The sequence below is a fragment of the Triticum urartu genome, chromosome 3A (assembly GCF_056163025.1).
Source record: "Triticum urartu cultivar PI428250 chromosome 3A, HENAU_Tu73, whole genome shotgun sequence".
NCBI lineage: Eukaryota > Viridiplantae > Streptophyta > Magnoliopsida > Poales > Poaceae > Triticum > Triticum urartu.
Genome location: NC_141875.1, coordinates 618,435,262 through 618,451,020, shown reverse-complemented (window position 1 = coordinate 618,451,020; position 15,759 = coordinate 618,435,262).

Genomic DNA, 15,759 nt, shown 5'->3' with positions numbered 1-15,759 from the left:
TTGGGGCTCGTAAGTGAGACTCCCTCGGGGTCAGGGTTTCCCTAGGCACCACCGGATCAAGAGTAGGAAGACATGACAGGGAATTATGGAAAGTTTAGGTGCTCTGGCAGAGTTAACAAAGGGGGAAGAGATATACCAATATTGCAAGAAAAATGATGAGGGGGATAGGTGAAAGGACGTGGATGCCGCGTAGAGGGGGATAGGCATTTTAAAGCAATTACGGTAGGTGTGAATAAATGTGGAATAAAATTGTCATTTAATATACCAACCACAAAACCTAAATCAACTAGGCTCAACTATGTGCACCAACAACTTATGTTAACCAAGATAAACGACTAAATGATAACAAGATATATAACGTGAAGCACAAAGGCTATCATAAAAGTAAGTGGACAAGTAAAGGGCTCAGGTAAGAGATAATCGAGGCACACAGAGACGATGATGTATTCCGAAGTTCACACCCTTGCGGATGCTAATCTTCGTTAGAGCGTGGGGAGGCACAATGCTCTCCAAGCTCCACGATGGCTCACCATATTATCCTCACGCCCTCACATAATGCAAGGTGTCGTGACTCCACTCAGGGACCCTTGAGGACAGTCACCGAACCTGTACAAACCGGGGCAATCTCCACAACTTAACTGGAGGCTCCCAAAGCTTTACACCATAATGATTGAGCTCCACAACAACACCAACCATCTAGGGTGCCCAAGCACCCAAGAGTAATAAGCTACTCAAGTTTCACTTCCACTTACCATCATGGAGAACTCAAACTGATGCACCAAATGCAATGGCAAGAGCACACGAAGTGCTCAAGTACTTCACTCCCAAGTCCCACCAAGGAACTAATGCTATTGAGGAACATGAGAGGAAGAACAAGGAAGAGAACACAAAAGAACTCCAATATTTAGATCCAAAGGGTTCTCGTCACCTAGAGGAGAGAAGGATTGGTGGAAATGTTGATCTAGATATCCTCTCTCGTTTCCCTCAAATAGAAGCAAGAATCATAGGGGGTAGAGAGAAAGCAAGCTCTAAGAGGTCAACAATGGTGGGGGAAAACTTGCTCAAGGTCGTTGGGGACATTGGGGAAGAAACCCCCCTTAAATAGCCCCCCCATGGATTTAACGCTTATGCTGTAGAACAACATTGGAGCGGTACAACCGTCCTACGCAAGAAAAATTGTGGCTGTTGTGGCCAGAGCGGTACAACCATCGTGACATCCGGTTGTACCGTTTATTGAAACAATAAACGAAACAACTACACAACCAACGCTTAGTACCGTGACCCAAAAGTGAGAGAAATCACCCTGGACAGGTGGATGGGCAATACAAGCACCGATTCAACCGCCCCCTGAGTTCGCAAAGTGGCTGCAAGTTCCATTGTGATATAGCCGCTCTCGACATCAGTTGTATCGGTTATTATCAAAATAACCAGAACAACCGGCTAGCCACTACTGTGTTCCACTACCCAAACCCGAGAAGAAACTCCCCTTGGGCGGTGATTGGGCTGGTGTTAAGCCCGGCAGTACCATCCATGCTTGGAGCGGTACAATCGCACTAGCATGCGGTACAACCGCTAGAAGAGACTGCAGAAAACAGGTAAAACAAAACTGTAATAACTTCTACAAATGAACTCAGAAATCAACGAACTCAAGCTGGTTGGTTATTAAGAACCAACAATAGAGAAAATATCAATAATAGAAGGATGAGAACCCTTGCTCAAATAAGGACTGGAAAAAACTCCATCACCGAAAACGCAATATAGGACGCATATGAGATCTGTTTTTGATGAACTTGAGGCAGACATGAAGATAACCAAAAGCTCTAAAACTCACATAGAGAAAAGACAAACAAGAACCAAGAAAGATTATACCAAGGATGCAAAGGTTTGAGCTCTCTAAGAACGATAAGAACAAGCTATTCACTCGAGAGCCCCCCTTGATAGTACGGCTATCGATCCTATAACCCGGTCTCCTAACTAACATCATGAGACTAGTAAAATAGAAAACCTATCATGGTTATACCTTTGCCTTGTGCATAGTCCACTTGAGGTAGATGATGACGATCTTGAGCTCCTCAAGTTGGACCACCTTTCTTGATTGTGATGGCATGACGAAGACTAGTAAATTGATCCCATCCACTATGAGTGAGCCTCTCTTAGGCACATCTTCACATGTCTATTATCACCAGAATGGACAACAAGCTTCAAGCATGTGATCCCTTCATGATGCTCCACTTGAACTTGCACAACGCAACCTTGATGACGATCACCACTTTGATATCATCCTCCATGGGTATGCGAGATCTTCCTTTTGATGCAAGCCCATCGAAAGATATCATGTGATCACTTAATATCAGTTGGTACATCTTCTATGCTTTCTGTGTTGATCAACTTGAATCCACTCTTTTTACTTAGTCTTGATCTGCCTTGTATCATATCTTCTCTCTTCATAAAGATGATGTTTTAAAGGTAAAACATGAATGTTCACACAATCTTCTTCAGTACATGCTTCAAATAGGTTCAACTCTCACATGACCAGCCTTTGGATAACTCCTTCAATAGCACCTTGGTCAACACATAATCTCCTTCTTTTAACCTTCAAACCAACATATGGTGTTCAAGCATTGCCTATGGAAAAACCTTAAAGTATAACTCAAAGCAACCACTAGTCAATAGGGATTGTCATCAATTTAACAAAACCAGACATGGGGGCACCATGCTCTTTGAATGGTTTAGAAATTCCTACCCTAGGGAAGATATAAGAGATTACGATCCTAGGGCAGGTGAGGTGCACAGAAAGCAGAATTTCCAAGACCCTAGGGGAACTAATTTGCAAGATGGGAATGTTGTTGGTGGATCCATGGTCCAGGATCATTTCAAGACCAGTGAAGACAACGGAGAATAGCCAGGTTGCGGCAGGTAATTCCAGGCCTTGCTAATCACAGTAATTTTGCTCCTGATCTAAGCCAGCAACAACACCTGTTTTGGGCTTTGCTTGCCCAACTTGCACGTCCGTGGTGTCTGAAGCATACGTCCCCGTGGTGTAGGAGTCGTCCAGGTAGCTAGGGGCGTGCTGGCAGTGATCGTGAGAACATCCATTCTGCTTGCCAACTTGTGCGCAAGATGTAGAGGTGCAGGAGAATGGAACGCAGGAGCTCAATACTATTGGTTCGAAGGACATGCCAGTTTGGGTGTTGCATCGCACCCAGGAGACGTCGTTGCCGGTGTTGATGACGAGGGTCTGGCCAGATGCCGGTAACCCAATCTAACAATGACGACATACTCCATAGAGCCTAGTGCGGCGCCCAGGAGAGTCGGCACGCTCGCATCGGGCCGGTGCAACAGCAGCCCGTCTTAATACACGATATATATGTGATTACGTGATGCAAATAATTTTTATAAAATACATGTAGTCAATTGCAAATAACTATTGAATAAATGGAACGTGGTTAGGGGGGCAAATGCCCCCTATCCGCCCCATAACAGAATTGTTGTTGAACCATATTTTTGTAATTTATTTAGATATATAGATGTATTAAACCTGTAGTGGGGGTATCATAGCTAGTACTTTGCTGCCATCTATGATGGGACGACTATGCACCCGCCACTGAGCTCAAGGTAGCCGTCGAGCCTGGGTCAAAGCCGTCTGAGTGGCTGCAGCCGAATTGGAAGCCTGTGATGGCTTCCGAGCCGGTCATCTCCGGGGTGTCAGAGGCGTACGTCCCCATGGTGTAGGAGCCGTCCAAGTTGCTGAGGACGTACTCGTGGTGGTCGTGAGAACAACCGTTCCACTGTCTGCCAAGCTGTGCGCAGGCTGCAGAGGTGTAGGAGAATGGCACGTAGGACCTCGATTCCATTGGGTCAAACAACGTGCCGGTTTGGGTGTTGCTTCGCACTCAGGAGACGCTGTTGCCGGTGTTGATGATGAGGGTCTGGCCGAATGCCGGTGACCCAATCCCAATGGTGACCACGTACTCCATCGAGCATGTCGCACCTCCCAGGAGAGCTGGCACGCTCGCGTCGGACTGGTGCAACTGCAACCCGTCTTAATACACGATATATGTGTGATTACGTGAGAACCTACACAAAATAGTACAAAATTTATCATGTGTGTGGTAAATAAATTGCGCGCAAACTGCCGCTGACTAATTAAGATGATGAACGACACCTACACCCTACATGAGTAGGCATGAATCGTGCTAAATTAATTAAGCATAGGCATGAGGTTTAAGTTGTCCTTGCTTGGAGATGAGAGGCGAGGATCAAGAGCGAGGACACTTTGAGTGAGATGAAGTTGCTCGACCATCGACACTGGGAGACTACCTCTCAGGTGTGTCGAGAAGCGGCAAACGAGCAACTCATGTTGAGGTTCATGTGGAACGCAGACGAAGCGGACATAACGTTCAACGTGGGAAGCGCAGACGATCACTTATGCGGAGGTTCTGGAGTGGTACTAGGACCTATGATTATGAACAACACGTAAGTACGCACCCGACGCGAGAAAGGGAAGCTGGGACAGGAAGAAGCGACAGGAACCCGGACCCATGGTCTACCAAGGGTGTGTTTGGTTCGGGAACAAAGTGAAATGGAATCTCATGGTTTCATTTCATTATAATGGGTCGGTTCCGCTCCTCTGTTCAATAGGGATAATTAGGTGGAATGGAATGGTTACATTTGGGTGTTTGATTGGAAGTGTGAAATAGAATGAAGATGAATTTGATTTAGTTTCAGCTCTTTGCCATAGAAATGATCAGATTACCTTGCACATATAGCTTTTTACATGAAAATGTGCATCATCACGTCTGGTCAACAGATGGTGATTTGAGTATTCAGAGGTTGCATCCTACGTACTAACAAGAGATTAGAGTGCAACAAACAACTCGTTGCCGTTGATTGCTGTTAAAGCATCTTCAGCCGTTCGGCCTCGAGGGGTTTGAAATAGCACTGCCTGGGGGCCAACCGGCGGTGGGTTCCCAGCCGACCCCCAAGTTTCCCCCTAGCCGCTGATTTCGGCCCAATTTCGGCACAAATTGGCCCAAATGCGGCCCATATTCAGCGTGTTTCGGCATAAATTCAACAAAAACTAATTTTTATCGCATAGTTCATCACAGAAATCAATACAAATCAAATAGTTCAACGAATCAAACTCATAATTCAAACACAAATAAAACTCATATTTCATCACACGTCGAGCTAGGCGTTGCCCTTGAGCCTCCATAGGTGCTTCACCAGATCGTGCTGCAGTTCTTGATGCACATGTGGGTCTCGGATCTCCTAACGCATATTGAGTAAGGCAGCCAACTGGTGATCAACTTGGGCAAGACGACCCTGCCTGTAATATGATTCAGTGTCAAACATTGGCTCTTCCTGCTCGCTCTCAATGACCATGTTGTGCAAGATGACACAACAAGTCATGACTTCCCACATTTGATCTTTCGACCAGGTCAGCGGGGTACCGGACAACAGCAAATCAAGATCGGAGCACACCAAAGGCCCGCTCGACATCCTTCCTGCAAGCCTCCTGACATTTGGCAAAGTCAGAGTTCTTGCCTCCTGGCACAAGGTTTGAGATAGTCTTCACAAATGTGGACCATCTCAGATAGATACCATCTACTAGGTAGTATCTCTTGTTTGGCTTCCACTGACCTCAAAGTTCACCGGAGAAGCATGACCTTCAACAATCTTGGCAAAGACATTCGAGCACTGCAGTACGTTGATGTCATTGTGAGTTCCTGGCATAGCAAAGGAGTGACAAATCCAGAGGTCCTGTGTGACACTGCCTCAAGTACCACACTGTAAGCTCCTTTGACGCCTTTGTACATCCCCAGTGAAGCAAATGGACTTTTTTTCATGCCCAATGCATGCAGTTGATGCTTCCAAGCATCCTAGGAAATTATCTTGCTGCATTTTGTGCTAGGATCCGAGCAGTGTCTTCATCATTGGGTGATCGCAAGTATTGTGGTCCAAACACTGCCACCAGTGCCCTGCAGAACTTGTACAAACACTCAATGGTGGTGGACTCGGCCATGCGTCCATAGTCTTCCAGTATATCACCGGGAGCTCCTTATCCTCATAGCTGTCATGCACTTCTGGAGTGAGGTGAATCCAAGTGTGCCGGTGCAATCCTTCTTGCACTTGAAGTAGTTGTCGAACTCCCAGATGGAATTCACAATCCTGAGGAAGAGCTTTCGGCTTATCTGATATCGACGCCGAAATACTTTCTCACCATGCAGTGGAGCGTCGGCGAAGTAGTCGGCATAGAGCAAGCAATAGCCCTCCAAGCGATGCCTTTGCTTGCTCTTCTGGCAGCACGACGCCAAGCCACCTCGCCGTGGCTTTGCATTACTCGCAAACAGGCCGACCAGAGCGGCGAGGACCATGAGGTGCTCTTCGTCCTAGGCGTCGGCCTCGGCTTCCTCCTCCAGCAGCGCCGCGAATGCCTCCTCGTCGTCCGAGTCCACGACCGAGCAGACAAACCTCCGAACACCTGGCGGGCGTGGTAGGCGCGCAGCTGCCGGTATCCCCACCTGCGTGGCCGCAGCGCCGGAAAGCTTGCCCAAGAGCGGGATGGAGGATGCCGCAGCGAACCCTCTCTTTTCGGCAAGGAAATGGCCTTCCTAGCGACGGTGGGCAGGTGGGCGTCGCCGGGATCGGCACGGCGGCGGAAGGGGTAATGCGTGGAGGGGGCGAATCTGGACGTGGAAAAATCATTTTTCGCCTGACAATGATGGCACATGCACCGTTTTTCCTTCCGCCGGAGCCCCCACGCGCTCCCTGGTGCGCTGGGTTCGGCCTGGGATCGCCGGGAAATGAGCCAAACTGGCGGAATTCGGTGTACTGAGGGGCCGACTGGAGGATTTTTTCGGTGCCAGCGTAAAAAATCTCATCCTAGGAGGCTGTTGGGGAAGCGAATGGAGATGCTCTTAGTCGTTGCATGGTTGTGACCATCTATAAATGCCTTATCTGCCAGCTCCAGCTGCGGGCGTCAGCCGTCCAGATCGAGCAGCCGCTCGTACAGCACCAAGATGTCCCCGTCCAAGGAGTGGACACGACGCTCGTCGCCTTTCAGATTGAGCAGCTCCTCTAGTGGCTGGATCACCCTGACCTGTACGCTGGCCGCCGCCGTTCCTAAACCACCGGAGAGACGAGGGGCGGGAAACAACGGTGTAGCAGGCGTGATGCAAGTTTCATCTCCGACGAGCCAGTCCTCGGCTGCGCGTCCGTCGCGGCCATAGACGGGGATTGCTGCAGAGGAGAGGAGGTGCTACGGCCGCCGCCATGGGCATCGAGGGAGAGAGGGCAGAGATCACGGGCGGCTGGGGCACGGGCCGCGGGGTGGGCGAGTCGCGAGAGAGAAGCGAGCGAGTGAGCCGTTCCACGTGGTCCGGCCGATTTGGAAGAACGGCCAGATTTGGCATATCTAACGAATATGTTGTTCTGAGGAATGAGTGGGTTCCCGTTCCTCCGTGGACCAAACACGAGAATTGGGCCTGGGAACGGAACACGCCCATTACATTCCACTTGATGACCTAAATTTTTCTCAAAAAGAAAAAAAACTTGATGACCTAAATCGACACCAATGATGCGGTGGGTATCATTGTGGAGAGAATTCCTTATTTGGCCCCTTTTTAAAATATGGTTCCCTATTTGGCCATATAAAACAAAATCTTCCTTATTTGGATCTTGACTTAAATTTTGTTTCCTATTTGACACTTTCATATATTTTTCCATCTAGTAGTGTTAACTGCCACGTGCAAAGACAATTTTTCCCTTAATAGTAGTTTGTCAACAAAAATGGAAAGGGAGGTAGCGCCGCTCCTGTGTTGCTGGAGGCAGCCATGGGCTCGTGTACGCTGCTGCCATGAGCTCGTGTACACCAGCAGTGCTGGGTTCTACCTCACGCACTCGCGGTCCGCAATGTTCGTGAAGCTTTGGAGTTTTAGCACTTGATTAGAGCGATCCCAGATACGGGAACAATTGGTACAGGGACGGCATACTGGACAGAGAACAATTAGAATCCTTCATGAATACGTAAAGTATACAAAATCAAATATAGCTAGGAGATCCTCGTGATCTGATTGCACACGTGTATAGGTGCATGTCTCATGCACATTGTGTTTCTTTTTTTCTGACCCGAGAAAGAGAAATAAAAACGTTACTTCAAACGGTTCGACTACATCGACCAGTACAGCCATCAGATCGCTCAGGCAGTACACCGCCACGGCCAGAGCCGCCCACGCGCTGCCCTGACGATGTGATGATGATTTAATTGTGTACATATGGGTAGTAATTATTCTTTTTTCTATAGCGAGTACTATCTTTTATGTACATAGTACTATTCTTTAATTATTGAACTACAACAAAATATATCACTTTTTTGCAGGCGAACAAAAAATATCGCATTACATTTGCATGTAAGTAATCAGGTCACATTCTGCATGAGGGGTAAAACGGTCTTTCTGAGTCAGACTTAACATCATTAGTTGTCAAAACTAACGGAAGTGGCATATAAGGAACAATATAAAGTTTGAGTGTCAAAGAAGAAAAAAAGATGTTTTTTGGATAAAAAAGGAAGCAAAATTTAAGAAAAAATCAAATAAGGAATTCTCTCGTCATTGTGCGCGCCTCCAACTGATCGAGTAATCTCTTCTCCGATATGCTATATGGAGTTCAGCGCTTGGAATGGATAGAATACGGCGCCGCAGGTCTCCCCCGCGCATGTGCAATCATCAGATCGCCGGCCGATTGACGACCAAATCCAAATGCGCGCAGTGGTAACGTAACGTGGCATCGTATGGGAGTACTATACTCGTATTATCATCGCGGTTTTGTATGGCATCTGCTAGCTCGGTGCATGTGCATCTCATCCCGGCTATGGCTAGGCGATCTATCGTCGGCAGGGGGTTCAGGTCATTTGAATCAGCTCGTTTTTTTTTCCTTTCGCCGGAAAATCAGTTCAATCTTGCGGCACGGAGCCTGCATGCTGCCATGCACGCCCGCGTACGAAACTCACTCATGGTTCCTAGACGTACTATGTACAATGTTTCTACTGTTCAGTGCTTATATAGCTTAGGGGCTTAGGGCATCTTCAAGGCGGACCCTCAGACAGCCCGCATCCGTTTGGACCGGCCGGATCGCCGAAGCCATTCAACGCGGGCCTGTATTGATTCACGAGGCAGTCCAGACGCGTTTTCTCTCGTAATTCGGACACAAGTGTGAAGAAGTTTTACGGGACACGTAGGACTCCGACATCCTCGACCCACCCAAAACCCTTTCTGGACCCGCGCCTCCACCCTTTTCATTTTCTCTTATTTCTTCTTTCTCTTTTGCCTTCACCGTCACTCCACCACCCCGACTGTCACGCCACATCCCTGTCGGAAATCTATGTCTCCGTCCCCTCCAGCACTCCAGTAGGGCTCCAACCCGCTTCTCCTCTATCACCGTTCAACCCTCCGACCGCCCTGCCAGATACTGTCCGCTGCTATACTCACCATGGTTGACAATTGTTCGATGAATTGTCGGAGTTCAAAAAGTTTTCCCATATTCTTTCTTGTAATGGATTCTTATTTGGAGTACATATACGAGCAGTATGTTGAGTCATCCGACGGCTCGTCGGACGAGGAGGAGTATTCCGATGAGACGGATTGTCGGACGGCCCGTTTTGCAGTTGTTCGTGGACCTGCTAAACAATGGGATCTGAAGACCTTGTAAAAGATGATGACATGTTGTGTGATCATGCACAACATGATTGCCGAGAATGAGGGTGATGATGCTGCCGCGGCTCTAGAATTTGAGAACATGGGTGATCATATGCAACTTCCAGACCAGAAGCCGGCCACATTTGAAAAGTTTATTCAAATGCATCAACAAATTCAGCATCAACCAGCCCACGAGCAGCTGAAAAAAAATCTGATTGAGTATCAGTGGGTGGTGAAAGGGAAAAACAATATTGGGATATAATATTTGATTTTTTTTAAATTTGAACTACTGCTACATGCAGTTATTTGAACATTTGTACACTTTGCATGTGACTATTTGATCGTGCGGCCTTAAAAAAAAGAAATGACGAATATATGCGGCTACAGTTGGATGACGTCTTCATTCGTATCCACGGATTGGTTCCCCTATCTACGGATGGATGAGAGAGGAAATTTACAGGTTCCAGGTTCCCCAGCGTCACTCAACCTGGCCCCTAACCTCGGCAAATCCAGTGCAGCGGCTCACGACGACAACCTCACCCCTGCCGGGTGGCCGCCATCCCGGTTGTCGAGCGTACCTTGCAACCGGGCACCTTCCCCAGACGCCGCATTGCCATCCAACAGTCACTGCCCTTGCTCCCATGTCTGGTCCCTGATGGCAAAGTAATAAGACACAAGGAAACAAGATGAAATATTCTGCATTTTCCTTCTTTTTCCAATTAGCGCTGCATGTAGTTGTGTTCCTGATGTGATTCGGCGTGGGATTATAGGTGTGACTTAAGCATCTTATTGTGATTTGGTATGGGGTATCGGTGGTGTGATTATCTTGAGCGAACCAAAGTAGTTCCAATCAACAAAATGTGAACCAATTTGACAGTACAAAAAGATGGTCAAGATAGAGATCAGTTTAGTTCAGAGGCACTCAAATGCTATATATATGTAGTTTCCATTCTCTATAAACCTGTAAGTGAACGGATAGTCTATCTAGGGAAGTAGCCATGGATTTGCAGCTCTATATATATGTGTCCACCCCCAACATATAGTCTATATATATATAACATACCAGGGTAATCAATTGTGATTTTTGCTCTGTTTTCTTCTAAGAATCATAGGATTTTTTTTTTGGCCAGGCTTATTGTTAGTGGCTTCGGGCTAGCATTTCCAAGGTCGGGCTTTTGTAAGCCCGGCCCGAGGTATGCCCAGGTTTAGTTTAAGGGTTTGCAGCTCTGAAGATGGGGTGTTTAGTTTAAGCAAATAAGATAAAAAATGGTAGCAGGGGATGCATATCACAATAATCACCCATTGCATAGGCATCGTATAAAACGACCTCACGTTGCTCCACCAGCTTGGTCACCACAATTTCCTAGCGAATATGCACTAGGGCAAATAACTATCTTTCAGATTAGTTTGGCTTCTTTCCTTTATACCCAAAGTATGGTGCTATAAAAAGCTCTTGGCATATCTAATGTGGTTGATTGTGAAAAAACCCATAAGGTGAGTGCAGCTGACGCCATGTTAGTCTTTAATTTCTGTTGGTTGAATTGAAATGGTTAACTGAAAATGGCCTGAATCTTTGAATGTAGTGGCATCCTGATGCTTTATATGCTTTACACTCTCCAAGGTAGCATGTTTAAGTAATCTTTTTTCCATTGTTGGTAGCCAATGTTTTTGAAGTTGGAGCACCTAGATCGTGATCGGTATGTATCTTAGTGTTGAAGAGTTGGTGTTTCAATGAATAGGATCAGGTCAAGTATGTAAACATATGCCACAGTTTAGGTGATTTGTGCTTTCTCAGATTTGCGTTAGAATGACAATTGTTTATTTAATAAGTCCCTAGGAAGAGTGGCTTGCTATATTACAACACTGGGTGGATTCCTAGCAAGAGCTGCTTTGCTACAGGCAAGATTGGCCCAATTTGTTCCATCACGCGCCAGGTTTGCAACCTCACAGTTCTCAAAATGCCAATGCTTGTTCAGTTACATGTTTTCTTAAATTTGCTTATGTAAAGTTGTAACTATGAACTTTTGATGCTTAAATAGGTAGCAACACAACCACTTTTACTGGAGCCTGTTCTAAGCTAGGTTTATTATAGACATTAATTTGTATTATTTCACTTTCATGCCACCTTTTACTCTAATAATTGAGGTTTCTTTTTCATTGGCTGATGCTTGCAACTGCAGCTTTGTCATATCAACTTATTTGTGTCAGCAGACTAAATCAAGGGATTTTGTTTGTAAATGCTCACACACCGTTGCTTAAAAAACATGCATTGTATTGTTAACCTACCATGTAGCAGACATGTCAGTCATCAATCATATATATTCAACAAACATTGTCTAATCTAGATTTTTCCGATTCTAAAATCTTGATTGGTGGTTGCCCCATCCTTGAATACCAATTTTTAAGTATTAATGGACTGCTAAAGCAATTTCTTATACTCTCTGGCCCATTGTTATATTGCCAGTTCCAGAAGTACAAGTGAGTGTATTTTGATCCCTTTGATATTCAGGTTGTGGCTTACTCTTGCACTTACAGATTTTTTTTTGATTGTTGGCTTAAGGCTTTATGGTTTGCAGCCGATGGATTTCAGACTGGAGCTTTGAGGGCGAGTCACACTATTATTTCTTTTCAACTATACTGAATTTGGTCACTTATAAGGCTGCAGCAACAAGACATTTCTTTTGTAATCTCTCATAGTGGCATTGTATAAAATATTACTAACAAAAGTTGAAAACTGCTGTGCCAAAGCTCCTAATTTCAGATTATAATATTTATTTATTGTATGCTCAGAAATTCACCAAATCTATGGGCTTTTATTGGAATGTTCTGTATATATAGACAATAGACACTACTGATAGTACATCCCATGCTGATCACACAGGCTCATGATACAATGAATTGCACATGGTTTGCATCTCTCTGCACAATGGCGTAACCTGATTAACCTGTGCAACTGACCAACGGTATCGTTGTATCCAATGTGTCCAACGAGATGTTCACAAGAAAGACAGTATACTACCTGGCACCTTAGGAATTTTGAGTATTTTGAGTATTGACATTCAAGTATCACTGATCATTGCAGTGCTCTATTGAGTGTTTACATACCAGAAAGTAAATAGTTGATCTGCTGTTTTATCTGCATGTTGATGTGTCTCACCTGAACTAGCTCCACATGTGCAGCCATGCATGTTGTGCTTGAAATTAGTTTACATTTATGGCGAGTGGCTTACAACCTGCTAATAATCGCATTTGAAACCTTCAGCTCCCCGATGCGGTGAAGCACGTACAATTTGAGTGATGTTTTAACACACGGGAACTCTCGAGCAGTGTTGGAAATAGAGTAATTACGATTTTCTCAGATCAGTACAAATTGCGTTCAGTGGGATTTTTGTTCCGCTGGCATGGGGGAGAGTGGATTTCTGTAGGCAACTTGCATTATTCAATCGGTGAACATAGTGGATACGCCGATACGAGCTATTTTTCGATCAGAAGGAGAAGGGCATGCGTTGAGGATGATTCGGCTGTACATATTTCGGTATCCTCTAGTCAGTAACAATTCGATCTGTCTAGTACTCCCTGTGCGGGTCATGCATGCTCTGTACTTCTGTTTGTACCAAACTGCAATTATTCTTAGCCGTCTCTTGATAGCTAATGGATGCTTTTCTGGTGGAGTTTGTTTTGAACTGCTAACAAAAGCATGGTCTACAACTTGTGTTGTGTGGTTAAGTGTTTTTTATTTTGGAGAATAAGATCCAGCAGGAAAAAAAAATCTAGTCCATCTATCTCTAACGGTTAAGGTTCAGAATCGGAACCACATTTCTTTCAAGTTTAAAATGATAGGCTAGAGCTGAAACCCATAAGATCTCGAAACCAACTCATAGTTATGGTACTCCCTCCATTCTAAAATATAGTGCGCTCACGCTTCCTGAGATCCAACTTTGACCATAAATTTAACCAACGAGACCAACTGCGGCGGGAGAAAAAATTATATAATTGAAAACTTCTTTCGAATACGAATACACTCATATAATTTTTGCTCCCACCGCAATCGGTCTTGGTAGTTAAATTTACGGTCAAAGTTGAAGCACGGGATAGAGAAAGCACACATTGTGGAATGGAGGGAGTATGTGAATAACAAACTTTCACCCACCCCTATCCATGGCTAATTCTTTAGTGATATTTCAGTCCTTTAGGTATCCCTTTACGGACTCTCCTCATGAATAAGGCAGTTCTTAACTGGTTGCGCGCGCAATCAGAATCGTGGCCGTCGCTGCACCTCGTGGATCAGCGCGCCCAGGCCCACACCGGGTCCCATCCATATTTCTCTTTCCCACGTCTGCTAGATTCCCTATGGCATTGTTTGCATGTCTGACACTAATACAACTAGCTGCCTATGCTATCATCTCTTCAAAACAAAATTGCACTACAAACAAATATATCACCATATCTTTTAATTGCTTTTGTGAAAAACTAAATTCGTATATTTATTTCACTTTTTCATGATGACCTCTTCGAAACAAGCCCAATATCAACATATTTAATTTAGAGATAGGAATTACTATATATCAAACACATGACAAATAAGAAAAGTTTATTGAATTATACCACAAAGTTCTTCGGAAATTTCATACAAAGTGCCAGCTAGGTAAATATAATATTTAGTAAAAAAATCTTAATTGGCAAAAATGACCAGCACATTCAACAATAAAGTTTTTTTAATTATACCACAATGTTCTTCAAAATTTTCATACAAAGTACGAGCTAGGTACATGTAAAGTTCATTGTTTTTCCCATAAAGTTTGCGGATTATAACAGTAAAGTTCATTGGACTTTTCCATAAAGCTCGCTGATTATAACAGCAAAGTTCATTGGATTTTCCCATATGCTTTCGTACATCCATATGATTTGTTCGGAACTATCAAGTAGATAATTAACATAGTTTATTTCACACCATTATTTAAGAATAATTAACCACAGTTTGGCCCATTTAATTAAACATGGTTGAAATCACGGTTGAAATCATCCATTAACCTTTTATTAATAGTAGCACCTACAAGATAGATTCCTAGACGGTGGGGCCAGCCTATAGTCAAATCGTGCATGGCAGCATGCAGCTGATGTGATGTGCATGCAAGATGAGTGGAGGAGATATGCGTTATGCGCACAATCAGTTAGGATAAATCCACATCCCTCCCCTCATATCAAGTTTGATCTACCCTGAGCCGTCTGCTATGCACTAGAGCTTCTCTTTGGTTAGTATCCACTCTTCAACTAAGAGATCACCATGTCATTTTTTCTTAGTTATCAGTCTCTCTTTGGTTAGTATCAACTCTTCAACTAAGAGGTATTTTCTTCTTATTATTTATTCAGTTTCCAGCCTTCAGTCTAGGGAAAGTAGTGGTTGCACCCACTCTCGGTGCACCCACGGTGCACCCATGCAAGAAAACATATCAAAACATTTCGAAAAAAATCTGAAACTTCGTGAAAATGATCATCAACAAATGTCATGAGGGCTTGCAAAGTTTTGTGGTCAAATAACATTCGAGAAGTGCTCTACAAAAAAGACAAAATTGCAAAATCTGCTCAAACAGTGCACGCACATTTTGACTAATTTTCAGTGATTTTGTCTTTTTTGTAGAGAGCTCCTCGAATGTTATTTGACCACCAATTTTTGCAAGCCCCCATAACATTTGTTGATGATCATTTCCACGAAGTTTCAGATTTTTTCGAAATGTTTTGATATTTTTTTTTGTGTGGATGCACCATGGGTGTACTGAGAGTGGGTGTAGAAGAACCACTCTCTTTAGTATATTAAGCTCTTTTTACCCAGTTTAATAATTTTCTTCAATACAGTAGCTCAGTTATTCTTCGTTACAGTAGTTCAGTTTTTCATATGCCCTTTCAGTTCAGTTAACTAGTCATCGTGTATTCCTATGTTTCCCTTTTCAGATCCTCATTCATCTTTTTAGATATCATTTTTCATTAATCAATATTCTTGATTTCTTTTCCTTACTTACTACTCCCTCCGTTCCAAAATAGATGACTTAACTTTGTACTAACTTTA